The sequence below is a fragment of the Lutjanus erythropterus genome, chromosome 1 (genome assembly GCF_056507025.1).
Source record: "Lutjanus erythropterus isolate fLutEry1 chromosome 1, fLutEry1.hap2, whole genome shotgun sequence".
NCBI classification, from domain to species: Eukaryota; Metazoa; Chordata; class Actinopteri; order Lutjaniformes; family Lutjanidae; genus Lutjanus; species Lutjanus erythropterus.
Window position 1 is genome coordinate 12,903,101 of NC_139317.1, and position 23,516 is coordinate 12,926,616.

The window sequence follows — 23,516 nt, forward strand, 5'->3', positions numbered from 1 at the left end:
TGTTCCCCGTAAAGTGTAATCAAATACATCTTCATTTCTTTTACACTTTGTAATGTCTTTCTTGTTAAACTTCCAACATTTTTTATTACTTCCCACACCTGCGGACACGACACAACTCGTTTCAAGACACCTCGTAACAATTCTTCACATCACATTACAACAGAACACATTATTATTAAATTGAAAAAATGAAATTCAAGTGCCATTGTGCTTCACAACACAGTTTTAACTCATCTTTACTGTAATTATCTGGTCTTAAACCAGCTTCACAATACACAACAAACACAACAAAAACCTTTCAGACATTTTCTATTGATGAAATAAAAGTAATAACACTGATGAACCTTTTTTATGATGCTGGCAGAATATCAGTTTGTGGTAATGCACGGACAATGACGGCATTAATATCATTCTGAAGTGCTTCAGCAGTGTTTCCAGCTCCTCTCCTCCTGGTTTCCAGCTGGAGCAGAAAAAAAAAATCACAGTAAAAGATAAAAATCAAAGTTCCAGCGCACACCGGGGTACTTGACTCTATTTTATTAAAAACAAAAGAAGGATCAAACTCTGCATCTCGCATGTTGCTTCATCAGATTCACTCTGTACTTGATTAGCAGAAGCGACTCCAACGGTTTCACATTCTCTGATACAAAAACACTTCAAAAGGTTAACAATATAACAAGCAACAGCAACTACAATGCTAGTGTACCAAATTTAATGTAAATATTACAAAAGATTAAAGGATATAATTAATGTCAGAGTACAAAGTCTCCACTACTACAGAGAATGAGTCAATCCAGAGTACATACCTGGAAATCTGGATTTAATTTCTACTAATAAAATTCATTTATTGACTTATATATTCAATACTCCTGGCAAAATATTAATTTGTCATAGCACTCAGCCAGCGAGGGCACTGATATTATTCTGAAGATGTTGCACTTTTCATTTCCAGTAATGTGCTGTGTGGCCACTTTATCTTACAGTATGAAAAAGTGCAAAACTGCTATTTGATGTGCAGGATCCAGGGAGCTGCCAGAGCACATCAATTCAAACTGGCCTGTCCTCCAAATTTAATGATTATTACAGCAAGCAAACTGCACACGTACATTAGTCAGATGTAGTTCAAATGACAGGGAAAAAATGAAAAGATTAGTAAGTAAAAATAAATTTTTAAATACATGTAGCTGTGACATTAAAGTGATGTAATTTGTTGTCTTATTTTGGCGGAATCCAAGGTGTCTTTACTGTTTCCTGTGGTGTTTAACAGCCAATCAAAGAGCTCTGTGCCATGTGCTGCAGAAAGAAAAGGAAGACTTAATCTTCTGGTATCAAAGAAACATGGAGTCTGGACCCTCTGGTAAGTTTTTTGGAGACCAACACACACAAATGCACACATGATTAACAGCAGAGAGTAGACCGGACACTTAACTGTAACTCTTCTAGCTTCTCCTTTTACAACTACCACCTCAATGATGCAACTTGAAAGCAACTTTCTGCACAATATATGAGAGAGTGATGCAGCCTAATGAAAATGACATTATTGTTTGAGCTGCATGTTTAAATTCAGCTTAATAACAGCAACAGTATAAACGTCACACAAACCATCAAGGACAACTGAAGCAGGATTCTTGAACCTCGTCAGGAGAGGCCCGTGAGGTTTGAGGTTTTCTGATCAAATCACCATCACATCAGGCGTTTTACTGAATCACACAGTAAAAAAAAAGATGATGTCAACCCGAAAAATGACCAGCTGGACTGTCTGGATTCAATTAAAAGCTGCAGGTTGTGGCTCCATGAAACAGAGTGCAGATTTAGCTCACTCATGATAATTACATGTGCACCTTCAAGCCCTATTCTTGGTCTTCTTCTTCTTCTTCTTCTTCTTCTTTTTTTTTTAAGGACAATACGATATAATAAACATTTGTGCAAATGTGCCAGTGTTAGCCAGCTGGCTGATTTTCAACTGAAGTTCAACAACACGCCACAGAGACAAGAACAGCAACAAAACAACAGTTCTCAAGATAGAACAAAAGCTGTGTAGAGCAACAGGAAACAGCAAAAGATCAATACTGCTGCACAAACAGCATTTTTGTACAAATAGCCACGCAAGCAACACAAAGCAACAGCACACAGCTAAGCAACACTGACCATAACACACGCAAAATCTTTTAATCGTGTAGCCGAACACCTTGCATTATAAAAATAAACACACTCTTTGGACTTCAGGGTTCAGCCTAAAAAGAAAGTTTAAGTGCAGGACACCATCACGTGGCAGAACAGCAGCAGATCTGTCAGTAATCAGTTTCCTTGTACACACTGGTGGCTCTTGACCAGTTTTACTGCAGAGGTCAGGCTGGGGCCAGTTGTACATTGAAATTCGCCATTTGCCTTTCATTTTGAATGCTGTTAAACAAAGACAGACAAGTGTAAGAGGTGAAGAAAAGTATAAAATAAAATAAAAATAAATATAGATATCAGGAGAGATCAAGAGAAAAGACCAAACACACAAATAACAACTTCTTTCCTTTTAGTTTGAATTGAATTTTGACGCCTTCATAAATTGTTAAAAATGATCTCTAAATTCCTGGTTTCAAATGCCAAGAAATATCTGATTGTGTAATTATTGTATTTTCACATGCTCATCATTACTAACTGAGAAGTTTTGTACGTGTTTCACAAACTAAGGCCCTTAATTTGAGCAAACACCTGGAAAAATAATCACAGTGGAAGTGAAGTGACAAACTTTTTTAACTGCTTGGATTTTTGAAGCCACAAGATGGTGCTATCAGTCTGTACAAGAGCTCATTCTCCTTTTGTTTCCTGGACTGGTCAAGTACTGTCTGGCTGGATTTCTAAAACTCTCCATTTGTTTATGTGGTCATTGCATTTTTCCATAATCTTATATATAACATGTTAATGATGAAATATGGAAAATGCAAACACGCAGGCTCACACAACTGATTTTTAACTACATTTCTTCGGTTAATCCAGTGTTCTTGAACCAGATGTGTCTCAGTGAGAGCAGTGAAAATGACTGGTAGTAAACAGCCTGTAATAATTGCTGCAGCACTTCTCCCTCAGTTTTCAGCAGCCTGTCACTTGCAGATTTTGGTGAAGTAAAAGATGACTGCGTGCTGAAAGTATGCAGTCGACTGCTTTGGGGCTGTGGCCCTCATCGTCCTCTGAGAGGCTCGGAGGGTCTCGCCCACATTAATCACCCTCAGCACAGCTTGTTAGGCTGAGATCAGGAGGGAACCACTGGCAGCTGATGGAGAAAGAAGCAGCTCTGCTATAGACTGATACAAACAAAAGATAAACACTGATAGGATATCTGAAGGAAAACAACATTTACAGCCTCTCTGTTCAGATAATTCTGTCACATGTATTCTGTTTTTTTAAATTCCCACAATCCCTAGCTTTTTGGGTGTCAAAACGAGAGCTGGTTTGTTGCAGGAAATGGAGAAGTTGACATGTTATCTGTTTTCTTTCCTAAACACTTTACATGCGAGATAATGATATCTGCATCTGATTCCATCAGTAAACAAACAAAAACTGAAAGTGTCTCTCACAGAAAACTGAAAATCCCTCATCTATTTACATGAAAGCTGTTATAAGTGTGAAATTAAGAGATTTCTCAACCGAGTTATTTTCCTGCTTGTATTACGTCCCTCTGGATTTCCTCTGAGTCACACCGACCTCGCCCGAAACAGCTCACCAGGAGCAGCGATGACCTCGTGTGTGATGCCATTCTTTACAGACTCGTGAGGCCTGCTGACGGTCACATGTTGTCAGACCTGTGAGGTCACTGTTTGACCCCTGACCCCTCATTAGTGTCAGAGCAGCAGCTGGAAAACCTGTGTGGTGTTACTGTATGATCACTCTCTCTGAAAATTGATCAAATCATTTGTTAGACTACTTTCATAAGTGAGTCAGTTTATGTTGCACCTATAAAATCAATACTGGCAATCAGGGTTATTGGGTTATTTACACAGGGCTAATGTTTGTCTACAGATAATCCAGTTTTATTGTTCAGGAAAAGAGAAACAGAGCTCCTTCTGTTTTAATGTGAATTATGAAACCCAGTAAATAACGCAATGCAATAAATTCAGACGAGCTCAAAGAGATCACTGTCAGTATTTCACTTGACATTAACAACAACAATAAAATTGTTTCTCCTCTAATTGTAAGATGTTTGTAATCTGTGTAACAGGAGTTTAGAGGAGGACAGACGTCAGATTCTTTTTAGTACTGAGCACAGAGCAAAGGCTAAAAGGAGAGGTCACCCCCAAATCAAAAATACATAATTTTCTTTTTACCTGTAGTTCTGTTTATCCATTTAAATTGTTTTGGCGTGACTTGCCAAGTTTTGGAGATATCAGCTGTAGAGGTGTCTGCCTTCTCTTAGATATAAATTAACTAAATGGCGCTCGGCTTGTCGAGCTCAAAGCATAAAAAATAAATAATTAAATTAGAAAAACTCAACACCCATGTCTCTTTCCAGTAATCATGACCCAATTAGTCAAGATAATCCACAGACCGTGTTGTGAGCAGTTTCATGTAGGAACTACTATCTAACCGAACTGCGCTAGTTTAGTGGCGCTAACGTTACGGCTCAGCTGAAGAGGATGCATTAATGTTTAAGTCCTGCACTGTCATGAGGATGGGCCTCTCATCTGTGAGTAGATGCACACTGTCCTGCACTACACAGTGATCAGGTCAGGGGGACACAAAAGTGTATTTTTGATTTTGGGGTGAACTCTTCCCTTTAGCTATCAATACTCTGTGTGTTCATTGGTGCATTTGCATAAAGCAAGTCCTTTTCAGTGATTCTTCACTTCTATCCTCCTCCTATAACACCATTTACAAAAGTCTTACCATTAGAGGAGAGACAATGTCTTTAAGAATTGCTTAGTGGACAAAAAACTAACCAGAGACTATTTTACACTGTTGTTTTCTTTTTCTTTTTTTAGCAAACACGCTGGTGCAGCTAGAGACTAGTCGTCTGTTTTTCTGTCCTCAGTAAACTGAATAAACTTGAGGTTTTGGATTGGTGGGGAAATTTTGACAAACATTTTCTCTATTTTCCAGCATTTTATACACCAAAAGATTTAGATTAATTAAGAAAATGAACGTGTAATTAATCAATAATCAAGACAATCGTTAGCAATACTTACAATATCCATAAACACTCTTTAAGTCCTGTAATCATGTAAAGCAGAGGTTCCCAGCTTGTCGTAGGATTTGTGATCAGTCTCATGACGGCGTTTAAGATTAAAATTCCTCGAGCACCGAATTCACCTGTTTTCAGATAAGGCAGACCACTTAATCTGTCCCCTGAAGGCTGACAAAGCAAGAGCTGATCCACTTTTTTCTGAAAACTCCTTTTCTCCTCACCCACACAGCGTTTTCCTGTGGTGTGTTTTCCATTAGACTGTAAAGTTGTCCACCAAAACACAGCACTAGCACTGATGACAGAAAATAATTCCTGCGACACCCACAAGGTGCAACTAGTTTCCATGCAACCAGTAGCTTTCTACAAGTTGTCATTCCTGCCCTGACAGATGCTTGTAAGGGAGGTGCGGCTTGACACAGTCGCTGAGTGGTGTATTACAGTAAATGTAGGCTATTTAAAGTGAAAGTATAGAAGTGGAACATGGATGATTAAAATATAATGCGTGCTTTTCATGTCACGTTCTTCACAGGCCGCACAAAATGTTTCCGAGGGTTTCCATTGGCCCACAAACTGCACTTTTAGAAACCCAGATGTGAACCAAGGACCAAACTCTCTGCATAATGTCCAGTAGCTTCCACTAAATGGCCACTGTGGTCAGCTGCAACTCATTTCATGATAATCTGATCAAAAACATCACTGATAAAGTCATCAGCACAAGCAATAATTTCAGACATTATTACATGAGTTCCATTTCCACGATGAGACACTAAGTGATTTTAAACTATCAGTAAAACATAAATAGGTCAGCAGGTTGATTGTTAGAAGCTCTGAGAAATTAAAAGTCTGCAGCTGAAAGTGCAGTGGACACATTATATTGATCTGTGCAGCCACATGTTGTGTGTGCATGTGCTAGTGCATGTGTGTGCATTCCTTGAACCGAGCCAGTGACATGACATGACTCAGAAACAGGAAATGATAAACATTCAGTTTAATCTGCAAGTTCTGTGGCTTTGGTTCACATCCAGAGGCATTAAAAGGCCTGAACTCTTTGAATTCTTTCATAGAATAAACTTGAGTGCTGATGAGCCTGAGGGCATTAACATTAAAAACACACACACACACATTCACACACTCACAAACACACACACACACACACATTCACACACTCACAAACACACACACACACATTGTGCATATGACAAAGCATTCCCAGACCCTGAAGCGCCTTAATGGAACAATTAAAGTCATAAAAAGCGCCCAGAGTACGAGAGCATGAAATTGTTCCTCGTTTCAATGTTATCAGAGTCACACAGAGTTCAAAACTGGGAGGAAACAAAACAAGACTTGGCCACTGACTGGGCCGTGTTGCAGCACTTACTGGCATGCCAAAATCTACATGTATGTTCCTCCAGGGACAGGGCAGAGGAGGAGACATGTGAGTCATGTGAGCTTTGCAAACAAATGCACACAAACAAAGAAACGGCCTGGTTTTTGTGCTCGGTTCTGTTTCCTGTTTCCACAAGTCAGGAACCAGTGAGGGCATGCTGCAGAGCGCAGCGAGCCAGGAGTCTCTGTTAAATGAGTATACAGTGAGTTGCTGTTGGCCGGAGTCGGCGCAGAATAGATGAGTGTGTGTGTAACCCCCACAGCGATCGCCTCACTCCTCAACAGTGAGCTTTTACCTCCCTCCACTCCCAGGCCTCGGCCCTCTACCCCGGCTTAGCATGACAGCCCCTCTCTGAAGCTCTGATGGGTGGGTCACACTTCACTTCAAAGTGCACTAATAAGATGTAAGAAGCCAGTATCAAATTAACCAAAACTAGAAATATGTTGTTTAATAGACATTATTAGACTTTATTAGAGAATTAACAAGGACACATTACAACAGAACTGCACTGTAAACTAAAGTGTATTATTTCCCACTGTTAGACCAGTTTTAGACTTTATTAGAGAGTAAACAAAACACTACTATAAGCTAAAGTGTATTATTTCCCACTATCAGTCCCTTATTAGTCTTTATTAGAGGGTAACAGAACTGTACTGTAAACTAAAGTGTATTATTTCCCACTATTAGACCATTATTCTACTTTATTAGATACTAATTTGGCACATATTCCAACCAAACAGTACTGTAAACAAAAGTAAACTCTCATGGCTGCTATTCCCCCATTTAAAAAACAATATGTTAACCATCTACCAGGTAATGTGTCCCTAATTACCCCATAATAAAGTCTAATAAGGATCTAATAGTGGGAAACATTCCACTTTAGTTTATAGTGCTGTTCTGTTGTAATGTGTCCTTGTTTACCCTCTAATAAAGTTTAATAACTGTCTAATAGTGGGAAATAATAGTGCAGTTATATTGTAATGTGTCAGTAATTACCCTCTTAGCAGGGTCTAATACTGTCTAATAAAGAACATATTATTTCCAGTTTTGTCTACTTTGATTCAAAGTGGGAGTTTTTTTTTTTTTTTAACGTCTTATTAGTGTACCGTAAAATAAAGTGTGACCAACGGGTGTGTGTGGACTGTTGGCAGGCCTCTCTGAACGGAAACACACACACACTCACATGCACAACACACTGTGTCCTCAAGCGCAACATGCCCTGGAGTTTCTTTACCTCGTCCAAATCTTCATCTTTCCACTCTCTCTTTATCATTGCCCCTTTGGAAACTAGGTCAGCGTCAGTTCATGCTATTAGCTTCTGCTCCAAGTGTATGACTCTCTCTCTCTCTGTGTGTGTGTGTGTGTGTGTGTGTGTGTGTGTGTGTGTGTGTGTGTGTGTGCATGTTCATGTTCAGTTAGCAGCCATGCTTATCTGCCACTTGGCTTAAGAACTTCCTTGAAAATGTTTGTTTTCATGCCCTGTGCCGGTGGATTGGAATTGAGTCTGCATTTGTGTGTGTGTGTGTGTGTGTGTGTGTGTGTGTGTGTGTGTGTGTGTGTGTGTGTGTGTGTGTGTGTGTGTGTGTGTGACACGGTGATGATGAGGGGGTGGGGGATTCCAGGATTCTTGCACGAGGCAGCAGCAGCAGACAGATGTGGGAGACTTGAATCAAAACTTTTCTGTTGGCCAACTTCAAAACGCGACTTTTCCTCCAGTGTTGGTCTCGTTCTGCTCTCCATTCCTCGGCCGTTTCCTCATGCTTTGGCCAGCAGCTCACACTTCTTCTCTCTTGGATTTCAAGCAGAGGCTGAGATCAAAACTTGGATTCTAGCAAACACCAGGAGGGATGATTCAGTGAAGCTTTGTCATGCTGGAGAACAGCTCAAAAAACACACTTAATATTGTTTTATCACTTCGATACCTCATGACTTTCCCTAATTTTATGAGAATTGCTCATAAATGATTTTAAACTGATGACATGTTTCAGAAGCTGCAGAAAATGACGCACTACTTCTGTTTGGGGTCAGAGCCCCCAGCTGTATAAAGTCTTTAAATGCATTTTTATATGCTCCATGTCAGTGATAACAGTACCTTTTACACAGGACTGCCCCTCCAAAATCCCAAATAAGTGTGCTGGGATTTCTGTTATTGTAGTTTTATTGTTCAGACGAGGGAGTTTTGACACCAAACATTACACCGTGCAGCATAATATACTGTACATTTCTCTGTCTGTGAATGACTTTTTGGCAAACATATGGAATATATTTAATCATACATAGACCATATTACATATAAAACCACAAAAAAATCGTATTGTAACATTACTTTAAAGGACCAGTGTGTAGGATTTTGTGGCGAGCTTACATATTCCAAACACTCTGTGTCGCTCTCCACTTCAGATTGTAGGAGAAACAACAGTGGCTGTGAAGCTCACACAAAAACGTTAGGCCCTGTCTAGAGCCAGTGTTTGGTTTGTCCCTTCTGAGCTACTGTAGGAACATGGTGGTGCAGCATGGTGTCCTCTGTAGATATACAGTAAATATCCCATGCTAAGGTCGTGAAAAACACAACAATTGGTATTTTCTGGTTATAATACACTAATGAAAGCATGTTTATGATTATTATATTCTATTTCTACCATATCCTCCAAATAAACCCCCACAAATCTTACACGCTGCACTTTTAAGATCATTTTTGTTTTTTGTTTCCTTCCATCAAATGTGCAAGCTCAGTTTGCAGCAAAGGCAAAACTTCAAAACTTGCCTACATGTTGGGTTTTAATTAGGTCAGAAAAAATAAATATTTGACAGAAAAATTTCAAAAAGTTTCAATGATTTTGAAACTATTATCATTATTAGCCATACCACTACTATGGCGACGTTGGTTGGTCGGTCTATTGGTCCACCACTTTGGTCCAGACTTAATTTAACCACCAACTATTAGATTTATTGCCATATTTTGTATTTAGTGTGCCATCAGCAGGTCAAAGTTTTAAGAGATTGCAGTAACGCTGGGCCAGTGTCCATCACGGACAGCTAACAGTCATCGACCACTGAGCCCTGCACCACCATGACATCATTCTTTTCTGCAGGCCGCAGTTAGTGTGTTTCTTTCAATTTTAACTCAGTTCGAGATTCTGTTTTCTTAGCTTAGTTTCCTCGTTGTAGCTAGCTGGTTGTAGCTTTGCTTTACACTACAGAAGCTGAACACAACTAAGTTATGATTTCATTATCCATCTTGGTGTTTCACAATGGACGTCATTATAGGTAGAGACTGAGCAACCCTAGTTTCGAGGTAAATATCTTAACATCTTCTAGATGTGTTGGCACCAGATTTTCTCCAGACATTCATGTTGCTTTCAGGGAGAATTTTAACAACTTTGGTGATCCTCTTACTTGTCATTTTGCACCATAACCAGACCAAAATTTCAGTTTTTTACAGGGCTTTGACCAAACACCTGCAAAATGAAAGATATTCCTATCAGCTGTACTTTGTGTTTGGAGCTAATTAGCAAATGTTAGCATGATAACTGGCCAGGGCATTACAGGAAACATATTAAACCATCTTTTTATGCTTATTATGCTGATGTTAGCATTTAGCTCAAACCACTGCTGTACAAAAGTGCAGCTTACAGAGCTGCTAACATTGCTGTAGGCTCTTAGTCTTGTTTTTACACATACAGAAGTGTGGGGTCTGAAAAAACCCCAAACAATGACAAAGCAAAGCCAATGTCAACAAAACTCAAGGGTTAAGCTCTGTGTTCTCTTTTCCATCACTGTCATCTTTTCATCTACTGTATCTTTGTTGACAACCCCTTACTCTGTCATCATCCTCTTCCTCTCTCCTTTTGTAAAGAAAGTGTTTATTTATCTGAATTGATACCTTAGCATAAATGAATCACATTAATACTGGAGTAGTGTGTATATAAGTATATTTCTCTATGTGTCTATTTGCATGGAGTGTGTTTATGAGTCTCTACATCTGTGCTGAGTGTCTCTTACAGATGGTGGCGGCGAACCCCTGGCGGGAAAACTCAACAGGGAATGTTTTCCATCCCTAAGATGGTCAGATTTGTGTGGGGGGACACCGACTCTGCGTAAATCACATGTGGAGGGGAGATAAGTGGGCGGCTAGACCAGCCTGGATGGATGGCTTAAGCCAAAAATACTATCCACTGTGCCCCGCAGGGGACAGACCCCGAATAAATCTGTGTGTGTTCAGACACAGGGGGTGGACAAAATAACATGAACACCTTATAATGTATTACAGTTCAGTATCAAAAACTAGTGCCCTGAAAGTTGAATCAACACCAATGTGTATGAAATATTATAAACTACAAAAAAATAGGCTCATATTTATTGCAGGGCAATTATGTTTCAATAAGGCAATACTTCACTGCTTCACAATTGTTTGACATTTTTTAAATACCCTAATTCGCTTTCCTGCAGAAAGTTACAGGAGAAGATTGATGCCGCTCTCTTAACTGCATGTGAAATATGAAGCTATAGTCAAGTGATAGTTAGCTTATAGCCAGAACTGTAGGTGCTGCCTGTTATTCCAAAACCCATTTAGTCTGAAAAATGTCCCATTGTATAGAAAGCCCATTTATCTGACAGCCTGTTATCTCACAAACAAACGCCCATTTCCACAAAGGCCCATTGCTCTGAAGTGATGTAACTGCCATACTTAGTGTGACTTAAAACGTGATCTTTTCATTTTTTGGTGCCTAAATATAACACTGGCCCTTACACTTGCTCCAGGTCAGACAGTCCACCATAGGTGAGAGAAACTCCCACTGACAGGTGGTCTGTCTGCCATTTAGATCTGTATTTGAACAGAGTCTCTCTTCTTACAGGTCGACTTGAGCTGAAAGTATTTGTCGGCATTAAAAAAAAGGGGGGGTTCAAACAATGACGCTAAGTGACAGCTTGCCTGTCATTTTGATTTAATACCTCTCCACTATGTCTCATGGAACTGTTTTGCTTTTATTGTTTCTTATGTGTCTGTGAAAGTGAAGTGTTGTGCATTAGAGTAGGGTGTGCAAGAAAATATGGGAAAAATTCTGCAGTGTATTGATTCAGTAAGAGAGTGCATTTTATTTTTCAATACAGGACAATCCTGTACTATACAGGACAGGTGACAGCCCCACCCGTAGAAGGTCATCTGATGTTTGCAGGTTAAAATACACTAAGATATTAAGGGCAGAGTCAGAGTGTGTATTTTCCAAACAGTAGGCCTTTGGAGCAGAGGGCTTTTGTTTTCTGGATAACAGGTTGTTGGACAAATGGGCTTTTGATCCGGTGGGATATTTTATTTTTTTTTGACTACTGGGGTCCTGAATTAATGGGCTGTTGGAACAATGAGCAGTCCCCAAATTGAACTGGGGTCAGTGAATTATGCACCTTAACCATCATCAGGACTGCTGATTGCTGACAGTGAACACAAGGTCAACTAGAAGAGGTCGCTCAAAATGCAGACCTCTGCCAGGCAAGCTGAAAAGGCTATTTGGCTATAAGAGCTTTGTAACATTTTGGTAGTACTCTATTAGACATTTGTGTTTAATTTAGTCATAATAAACACATGAACTCCTGAGTTAAAGCCAAAACCATGCTTTGTGAGGTCACAGTGTCCTTTGAACTCCAAAATCTAATCAGTTCCTCCTAGAGTCCAAGTGGATGTTTATACCAAATTTTAAGAAATTCCCACAAACATCCTTGAGATTCAGTATTGCATTCACGAGAAAGGGATGACCTGAAAACATAATGTCTGTCTCCATGATCCCACGCTACTTCATCATTATCATCGAACTGTCTTTTGTTATTGTCTCAAATGTGAGAGAGACTCCTGTAGCAGCAGAAATTAAACATTGTGTGTTTACAGATAACTAATTCACATATATCTTATTTTTTTATTCCATAGTGCTGCCATCATTACAAGGCCACCAGGCAATCAGCAAAGACTCCAGGAAGTCACTGTTACCGGCCAAGGAAGAGTCAAGCATATAGGCTAATCCTGGTAAAACCCCAATTTGTCATTTCCACATTTCAATATTTGTATGGATTCAACAAACAAGATATAATGTCTTAATTAGTGAGGTTTAGAGGCGCTGGAAAGCAGATTTTGTTACCTTTGGTTAGCTGTTTCCACTTGTTTCTAGTCTTTAAGCTAAGCTAAGCTAACAGGCTGCTGGCTGTTGCTTTATATTCTTTCTTAGCTAAAGTGACCAGAGGACATTTCCACTTTGGTGGTCAATAAATCACTAAAATACACAATGTTATTACCTATGAAATAAAAAATGTGGACACTTCTGGTTTCATGTATTTTGACCATGGTAACTGTTGTACTGTAGTAATCTATGGTGCAGTCCATCATATAAAATTGGGTACTAAATAAGTAATTTGTAAACCTTGTTAGAAAATCACAGCAGAGTTTTCCACAGCAGTTTTCTATAAAACTAGCACGAGCAAGAAGTTATTAGAAGAAGAAGAATGATATGAGCGCCCTCTGTTGGCCAAAATAAGTACAACGCCATCAGACGTAAACCAGTGGGCTCTGCTGCCTGCTCTTTCTTGCCACTTAAAATATTATTTCACTTTGCAGTCTGTTTTTCACACATTGTTTAAAATGGAGACATTTCCGGGGACAGCTCCAGCCGGGGACAGGCCACCGAAAACAGGGACTGTCCGTGGAAAACTGGGACGCCTGGGCACCACGCTCTGTGCAAGAACACGGATTAGTCCCTTCTGTTGGGTGCATGTGTGTGTGAAACTCGCAAACACACCCAAACTTTATGTGCATACACTCCAGGGTGTTTATACCAGCAGACTGAAGAGTGTTTACTGCTCCCATGAATACAAGCTCTTAATGAGGATTACAGCGAAAATTAGGGATGAAAAGGACTAATTTTCTCCATCCATGGGGGGTGTTCTGACGCAATGTCCTGTTTTCTCAATCAGGAGTGACGCCAGAGACCGAGGACCATGGCCCAAAAACATGCAGGGTGAGTATAACAGCTATTAAGCTCTGCTCCTGGGACACTCAGAGATGAGTCATACTGTCAACCCTGTGTTCCTCCTCTCCCCCCTCCTCCTCCTCCTCCTCCTCCTCACAGCTCTGTCGCTTAAAAGAGGCATCCTCACCATGAAAGGCACCAATTACAACTTTTTATGACCCGAAAAATCCTATTCTGCTCCTCGGGGGAAACAATTTTTAGGGAAATGAGTTCATGCAGCACAAGGTACACACAAGGAAAATGATCCATTTGGAGGCGAAAAGGGATTCCTCCGAGTTATTTTGTGGTTATGTTTGATTTTGTGCTGCAGCAGTGCAGTGTGTGTAGACTGTGTTGGTGAAGGAGACCATATGTGATAATAGACGGCTTGGGAAGTTAAAACCCTAAAAATGTATCCGATTCAGTGTTAGAAAATGTGCTGTTTTCTTCCTTTGTTATGTCTGAATGCCAGTTTAGATTAATAGCAGTAATTATGAACATTTAAATGTACTTTGTTCACACTTAGCACTCAAACTACAAGTAAACTGACAGAAACATATTTTGTGGCTGTGTTAATGCCAACACCATCCTGATCAATAGCATCATCAGCTACAGTCACAACATATTTTCCAACCTTTGGTCTGTGGTTAGTCGGTTAGTCTGTGCAGCCTGACGTTAGGGGTTAGTCTGTTTAGCTAACATTAGTTTTCGGTCTGTGTAGCTTATGTTAGCCATTGATCTTTGTAGCTAAAATTAGCAGTTAGCCTGTGTAGCTAATGTTAGCAGTTGGTCTGTATAGCTAACATTAGTGATTGATCTATGCTGCTTACATCAGCAGCTGGTTTGCGTAGCTGATGTTAGTGGCTGGTCTGTATAGCTAATGTTAGCAGTTAGTCTGTGTAGCTAACATTAGCGGTTGACCTGTGCAGCTAACATTAGTGGTTGACCTGTGCAGCTAACATTAGCGGTTGACCTGTGCAGCTAACATTAGTGGTCTGTGTAGCTAACATTAACAGTTAGTCTGTGTAGCTGTGAGATTATCTTATTTCACTCACACCTGAGTGGTGCTGTGACACTTGTGAAGTGTTGTAAGGTGTGCATTCATGATAGTATATCATTCATTATTTTAAAATTGTAATCCTGCTAATAATGCCCATTTTTACTTAATGTATCTGTAATCTGATTACTTCTTTTTTCAGTAACTATAATAGGATACAGTTACCATTTTGTGTATTATAATTAAACAATCCTGTTGTATGCAATAAATTACTCCCAAAGCCTGATAACAGATGGCTAAATCCAAATAATTGATAAAATTCTTTCATTAAATTATCCTCATGACAAAAAAAAATCAACTCAGAATCACGTGTAACTCCATTACACACATAGAGAGAGAGGGAGAGAGAGAGAGAGAGAGTGTGTGTGTGTGTGCGTTTGTGTGTGTGTGTGTGTGTGAGAAAGAGTGAGAGAGAGGAGGGGAGGGGAGAGATTGGGAGACTCATTTCTGCTGCAGCTCATTTTCTTGAAATATTTCACATGAATATTGGCAGCAGTTGTGCTGCAGAAGACAAAAGGAAATGAACCGTGGCTGCTGGAGCCAAAGACAACACACAGTGTGAGAAAGTCTCGCTACAGTTACTGCTCGCAGCACAGTGAGAGAGACACAATCTCAATCTAAGCTATTAAAAACTGCCCTGGGATATTATATGAAACACATATAGGCAAGAAAATGAGTTGGTGAAAGAATATTTGTGATGTAGCCGGAGAAAAATGAGCTTCTGTCAGGGTGAACATTAAAGCAAGAAACATGCACAGAACATGATTTTTGTTATTATTAAATGACAATAACTCAGCCGTCTGTGGCATATTTTGTTTGGTATTGAAATACTCCACAGAAACAATGAGACTACAGTGATTCAGTCGTGCTATTTCAGGCGTTTTAGTTCAGCCATTTCAGGCCAGAGGAGTAAACATTCCCTAAAATGAAACCCACGCTCAGTTACGAATACTGAGGAGATTAACTGAGAAAAAGGATGGGGTGAGACGCAGAGGTGGGTGGGGGGAATTAAAGGAGGCTGGGGTGGGGTGGGGAGGGGGTGGTCTTACTGTAAATGACACCTCCTCTATGTCGAGGAGGAGCAGAGGGCAACCCTGCACTGCTGGGCATCGGTTTTCTCCCACACTAAATCTTGTTGATGAGAACCATGACTTGAAGCTTTTGCAAGAAACAATCCTGCAGTGAACTCAGCCCTGACGTCACCGCAGTCACTCTAGCAACGTGGTGTGTGTGTGTTGTGTTTAAGTGCACGTGCATCCATATGCTTGTCTCAGATTATTAATAATATATTAAAGTGACTCCACCAGTTTTACACATAATGGTCAGTTTACTGAGTATTTAAGGACCAGTGTAGAAACATGGTGGTTCAGCGTGGAGGCTTCAATGTAAATGATCTAACTTATTCTGAGATAACGAAAACACAACAAATCTTTACTTTCAGGTGATTGTACAATAATTAAAACATACTTATGAATATCATCTTCTATTTCCCTGTAAATCTTACACACTGGACCTTTAATAGTCGTCCACACCAAGAACAATAACTATTAGTGTATTGTTTTAAAAATCATTCATTCTAGTCATTCTAATTGTGGGTATAGCCTACAATTTATTAAACACAAACAGTCATTTTTCTCGATACATATTGCCAAATGGTCTTTGCCGATAGGAACAATACCATCAAATTGATGTTGACTGAAAGTTTATGGATAAAATTTATCTTCAAAAGCATCTTGCTAAACAGTCAAATAAATAAAATAAAATAAAATAAGATAAAATAAAATAAAATAAAATAGGGACAAATAAAACGAATTTGAATAAATAAAAGCAAAGTAAAAACACCAGATTAGACATAAGGCTCATGAACTTTCCTCTCAAGAATTTTGTGAACCCTTATCCCTTATTGGTTTTCTTTTTGTTTCTTTGCGCAACGTTCAGCAGTAACAAGTCATCAGTATTCGTTTTCCTCTACGCCAGCTGGAGCACTCAGCGTGTGCCTGGCGCCGCTGAATAATATCGTTCATCGGCGTGGATGCTCACATCGTTATCACTAATCGTTGTTGTTACAGTTACTGTTCTTGCTGTGGACGGCCCTTTACTCAGCCTGTTATATAATGTCTTCTGCAACTCTGAAGGAATTTAGGCAAATTTGAGAAAATTACTCAAGTGACAGTACTTGAGTAATCTCAGTTTGGACTTGGAGACAACAGATTTATAAAGTTTCCAAAGTTTTATAAAGTTTGACATTTTGGAATTTGTGAGATTATCATGTTTACAGGGAAGATGGGTTGGGCTGACTTCAGCTGTCAGAAAAATGTAAGAGTGAAAAGAACTACATTTCCCTCTGAAATGTCATGTACTGAGTAAGAGAAAAAGTAACACGGATTTAGGTTGATTTAATGGCAGAATTGGAACATAATATTCTTAAGTATGTTTTCATTAGTGTGTAATCACCTCAAAATAAGAATCATTGGGTTTTCATCTCCTTGCAATAAGATGTTTAGGGGCGTCCCTTTCCTATCGTTTCTGCAGCTGTTCTACCCTAATAAAGGCACAAAAAGCTTAAACAATACAATAGCCCAGAACGGACAAACCAAACACTGAGGACCTTTAGTGAGATTTGCTCGTTTTGTCCCCCCTGGGTCGCCCCCTACGCTGGGCGTGATAAGCTCCTCTTCTCAGCGGTCTGTAGCTCGTCAAACACTCTCCTGGTGCTCCAGACCGCGAGCTGAAGAGCTACCTGAGCTAACTAGCTAATGTCAGCTACAGTTAGCTGCAATTTCAAGTATGAATTCAACATGTGGCCAATTGTTACATACTGCACCTTAAATCCATACAAAATCTGTAGGCCTAAAACCCCAACATGACGTTTTTACACTTTGTAAGAATTAATCAAGATGACTGTCTGCTGGCTGTAGCTTCATATTTGTAATTAGCCTTTTGCTTAAATGAAACCCACTGATGTATTAAATCCCGCTGATCCACTGCACAATATCCACGCAACAAATACTACCCTTTGTAAATTAAAATGCTGCCTTTCATTGCATTTGGTGTGAATAGTTGCTGTGACAGCGAAAGGCTGCAATAGAAGACTATTGGTGCCTGATATCGACAGTTTCTTGGTGTCAAAGACAGTGAGACGTCTCTGCCTCCCACCAACACACCTTAAACCACTTTGCTCTCAGCCTCATGTCATCTCCTCACACCCAGCCAGATCGCTTTTGGTTCAGAGGCTGATCGCAGCTGAGCTCAGAGAGACTCGAGGCTCCAGGACAAGCAGGGAGAGGCTGTTTTACTGTCAAAACATCCACTCCAATCAACAGTGGCCACTTCTGCCCTCTGCCTCTCCCCCAGACTTTCTCATTCCTCTGCTCGCGACCTTCTGTCCTCTGCTCTGGACCTTTGTCTCCTCTGCCAACATCCCTCGCTGCTCATACATACCATTTACAGTAATTGATGTTCTTAACTCACAATCAGTCCAATGGTGAGATAAGCTTTGCTTCTCATTTACATACTTATATCACCAAACATACTTACCAGAACTTCAATTATTATATTACTTCGCCCAGGGATATGAGTCCAACAGTCTCAAATAATGTTTCAGTGACAAGATAATAATAATGTAAGAGAGCAAAAGGGAGGGAATGGAGTTCTCAGTCGGAGCAGCAGAGAGGGGAAGTATTAAGTAAAGAAGAGAAAGCAAACTAAGTGTAACTGTGATTATTAATTACTCCAAACCATGTTAAAAAAGTGCTTGTCCAACACCTCTGTTAATGAGTTCCTGTCTTGTCACGGTAATAGATTACAAAGTGCTGGATGGAGGAGAGTGTTTTCAAACTGGAAGTAAATCCTGATGGCCAGCTGTTTTGTATAATGATGTAAGGTCGAGGCAATTGCCTGTGACAGAGCAATACATTAAATCCAGAGTGGAGGTTTGACATGAACTTGGATGAATCATGTTTGACATGCTGTATACATAAAGTTTCTGATTGAGCTTCTTGGTAATATGAATTTATAACACCGACTTTTACCTTGAGTTTTTCAATTTCCTGCTCCTTCATACTTCTTCAGTGATTCAGAGGCAAATATTACACTTTTTCTCAACTAAATTTTTTTGATAACTTTCATTATTAGATACTTTATGTATATATTCTAGCTCTACACTAGGGAGGGGCACTTCTTGGCACCTAATGATTAAATTCAATTTTGTTTCAGAGGGCTACAGTTCGATTATAAAATGATTATTGGTGCATGTTTTCATGCATCAAAATTTTAACCTTTCAATCAGCATGGCACATCTGCGCCACGGTTCTGATCTGTCTTTTGCACAGCTGCAAGCCCCACCAGCAGTGTTTCAGAAGCATTTCAGCAGCGGAGCGTTTTTCCTGCCTGATTATGTTTTCTTGCTCAGATTTTGCTGATTAGGTCCTCTTTCCTGCCTCTGTGTGCTTCTACCATGGATAAATAGTTTCTTTTCTGTCTGTCTTTATGATCATGAATCTGCACAGGGTCTTTTATTTTGAAAATTAACTGGATTCTTCCTACCTTTTCTGTGTCTGATTTCCTCCCTTTTTGATCTGCTCTGTGCTAACGGACGTGGCATCCATTAAAAATATACTCGGCACGTATTTGAAGCGGAGCTGAGAGCTGCTTCTGAGACGTGCGGAGGTGCTGCTGGTGGAATCACAAGCATTGTGCAGAATGGCTGCGATCAGCTCCATCCGACATGGCGTGGCCATAATGTGACGTAGCTGCACCTGGTGGAATTTAGCCGTTTGGATTATATCCATCTACAGTTGCTCAGCCTAGTCTGTAACGGAAACACAACACGTGTTCGTATCCGTTACATTTCACCATCCAATTGTTTTAGCCATAAGTAACGTACAGCCTGGTCTTTACAAAATTGTTACAGGTGATCTTAATATTGAGAATTTGGCTTTAAATTTCTAATCATGACTCTAACTATGACCTTTCTTCATTGATACATAATCTTTCAAGGCAGAATCGCAGAATGCATCTAAGAATTTGTTATTTCCCCACCCCTACTGCACACGCTCTTTCTCCCCGCTGCTTCTCTGATGTCCGCCCTCCCTCTCACTCCTCTCCGTATATTTTCACATCTAATGGTGTGAATTAAGAGTTTATTTTGACCAAACCAGTGTTGGTGTGGAACAGTGGAACGATGAAGAAAGATAGTTTTGGTGAGGGTTTTTTTTGTTGTTGTTGAGTTTGGATCAAGTGTGTTTTATAATGACAAAATTATTGTTTCTGTAAATGGATTCTGGCGAGAGTGATAAATTGGTTGTTTCTGGTTAAACAAAAAGGATCTTATTCTTCAACAAAAAGGTCTATCTCTGTAGGGATCCTTTCCACAATGTTGTCAGACACTAAGAATAACAATCTGAGCCCTTCAAACAAACACTTTTAGTGGACAGACATTTACAGCTTGCAGTTGCCCAAAAGGATTTAATCAATTTCAATTTCAAAAATTGAACACTTAAACACAAAAACATAGGAAAATAGGACCCAAGCATTGACAATTGAATTAGTGGACAGATGTTCTGGTGCCTTAAACTAGCTGTCTTTGTACTGGCCAGCAGGGGACGACTCCAATGGAGGTTCAGTTGTATTAGAAACAGAAGTTAGTGTGCTGTTCAGTTGTAATATGAGAAAGATCCTTAATACATCCATGGAAAGATGGCGACCAGGCGTCCGCCATTAGGTTTCTGGTTTCCGGCAGAATGTCCCAAAACTTTGATCAAACTGTAAAACTGGGCCCTGTTGATCGAATACGGATCAAGATTCTGTTACTACTTTGCCTAATTCTTGCTTAAAATGTTTTCAAAAACATGTTTTAGTTTACTGTTTAGTTGTAATGTGAGAAAGATCCCAACCAGGCAGGCCGCCATTATTTTCCGCAAGAGCCAAAACCAAACACCACCCAAGTCGCACTATGTCACCCACCAGCTCCACACTCTTGGCAGTACTACACTCGTGGCTTCAGAATGGGAGTTCACAAACCAGTGGGTGACGTTAAGGTGGCTCTGTTGACTAATTCTAGTGTCTATGGGTCCCGGTTGAAAAATACCAAAGTTACCCTTTTAAAAAAAAAAATCTTTTTACAGGGAGCTCACAATGAAAACAAATTGGAGCAATACATTCTGTTAACACTCTGTTTTACACTAATAATAAGGTGATTAAGCTCATAACAAATAACAGGAGAGAGTTTTAGAGCATTTGGATCTTATTAGTAAAGTACTGTGTCATCTGCATATAAAAATCTACAGTATTTACATTCAGGAGTGAGCTCGTTGATGTGCAACACAGACAAGAAAGCTCCCTCTCACAGGAAAGTGTGTGTGTTTGTTTCTTCCATTATTATTAGAAGGATGATGGGACTTGGTGAAGCAATGACCAGGAGAGCTGCAGAGCAGGAGCCAGTTAAAAAAAAAAAAAAAGTCTGGGCCATTATGTGGAGGTATGGAAGCAGATCCTTTTAAAGCCTTATATGAAAGCATCAGCATTTCGAATTGCATGCAAAAGGTCATGGACAGACAGGAAAGGGAGTTTTCTAAGGGAGTAAAATAGAGATGCTTATGAAATTCCAATATTTTGGTGGAACGCTTCGATGGTCTGGAAAAGAGAGCTGCAGCAGCTGAAATAAGACATAACTATAGAACTAAAGAAGAAGCTTTGCGAGGATATTTATTAGAAAAAGTGGAATTAGATGAACAAACCTGCAGGATTGCACTGTTCCTGCACTCTGGGTGCTGCCTGCCTTCCTGACAGTTGGTTGTCTTGAGGCAGACAAAGACTCTTGGCAGCGTGGTCTTGTCAGCGGTGATGGAGAGGCCTTGCAGAGGGCAGGACTTTCCAGGGGGAAAAAAGCAGTGCAGCATTGTTGAGACTAAGTTTGAGGTGGTGGGCAGAGATCCAACTGGAGATGTCAGCAGCAAGACTAGTGGAGATGCGTGCCTCAACCTGAGTGTCAGAGGATGGAAAAGAAAAGTTGTGGAAGTCGGGTTAATGATATATACACTATCCCGTACACCACATGAAATACTACATAAGGCAAGAGCCTGTTGGAGCAGCTGAGGCAGGTCAACACTTTTTTTCTGTACAAAGGAGATGAAAAAAGAGTGAGAGTCAACTAAAACAACTTATCTTTTTCAAAGTTTTGTACTAAGATATTTCATACAACTGTTATCTTGACCAAAATTATCGAATTGAATGTGCGAAATCAATGTGTACTACTGTGAACTTGTGCAGGTTGAGGCTGTGTTTGGACACGTGTGAAAGGAGAAAGAAAGAGGGAACAAAGCTGATAGTGGAAATCAGTGTAGTGGAATATACAGAGCAGTGTCAGGGGGTTCCTCTTGGTTTTCAAGTGATAGCATACTTGAGAGAGCAGCCAGGCTGACTCTATATTTGCTGGGTGTGGCTACAGGCATGATTCAGTGTGTGTGAAAACTATCACTGCACTGGACAAAATCCCCCAAAACATACAGAACAGTATGCACAGTGTAAATATTTTTGGACATAAGCCAATAGAAGAATAAAACAGTTTTCATATTATATTCATGGGAACAAAACTGGGATTTTGTGAAAAAATGAAAGGCACTATTTAAAAGGCACTGGCTGAGGAAACACTTGAAAGAGTTCTGACAACTGGGATTCATTAAAAGCTTCATGCAAATCAACTATAATCACTCTCTGGCTAAGGTCAGTTTTTGATCAAGGTTTTTAAAGTTATAATAAAAATCATACAAAAGCTTGAATATGATGAATCTCTTTTGCAGTTGTTTATTCTCCCCCTGCAAGATGCAAAATACAACCGCAATTCCAAAGAAATTACGTAAAATGTAAATAAAAACAGGATGCAATGATTTGGAAAAGATATTTAGTCTTCAAATTCATTAACTTTTTGTAAATATACACTCGTTCTGAATTTGATACCTGCAACTTGTTTCAAAAAAAAGTTGGGACAAGATCATGTTCACCACCGTGATGCATCAGTTTCTTTTCACGACACTCAGAAGGCGTTAACATACTTCAGGTGCTGAACAGTCCGGGGTCTCTGTTGTATTTTGTGCTTCATAATGCACTATGCATTTTCAATGCGAGACATGTCTGGACTGCAGGCAGGTCAGTCTAGTACCTGAACTCTTTTACTACAAAGCCACGCTGTTGTAACACATGCAGAAAGTGTCTTGCTGAAATAAGCAGAGATTTCTCTGAAAAAGACGTCTGGAAAACCTGTTTGTACCTTTCAGCATTCTTCACAATTGTGACAGTTACCCATGATGCCATGAGCACTAGCACACCCACATACGTGGGTGCTGGCTTTTGAACTTTGCACAGGGGGTAACAATCTGAATGGTCCTTTTCGTCTTTAGGCCGGAGGTCAAGGATTTTTATTCACGTTTTATGCAATGTCCCATCTTTTTTGGAATCAGGGTTTGTACTTGCTTTGCCTTTTTAGCTTAGTTCACTAGGAAGAACTACCTTCTGCAATCAAATTATTAAGAATTTATTAACCTTTCCAGCTATGGAGTTAGTGGATTACCGAAAAAAAAACAAAAACAAAAACACTGTCTTATCAACATTTATCCCTGCAGACATGATGGGTTATTAGTATGTGAGAAAGTGAACCCACAAGCATTTATTAACGGGATACCAACATTTTTTAACTCATCATTTTGAAATACAGATAATAGATATCAGCAAAAAGGATTTTTAAAACATGGTAACCGATCAGTTGTTCTTCTAGTTGCTCTTGTTCTTCTGTTATGAAATGGTGCATGCTGCATTTTACAGGAAAGAGTGAGCAGGTGCATTGTTTAAAAAAAATGCAAAAAATATCTCATGGTAGATTACTTATACAGATTTATATTAGCAGCTCTGTCC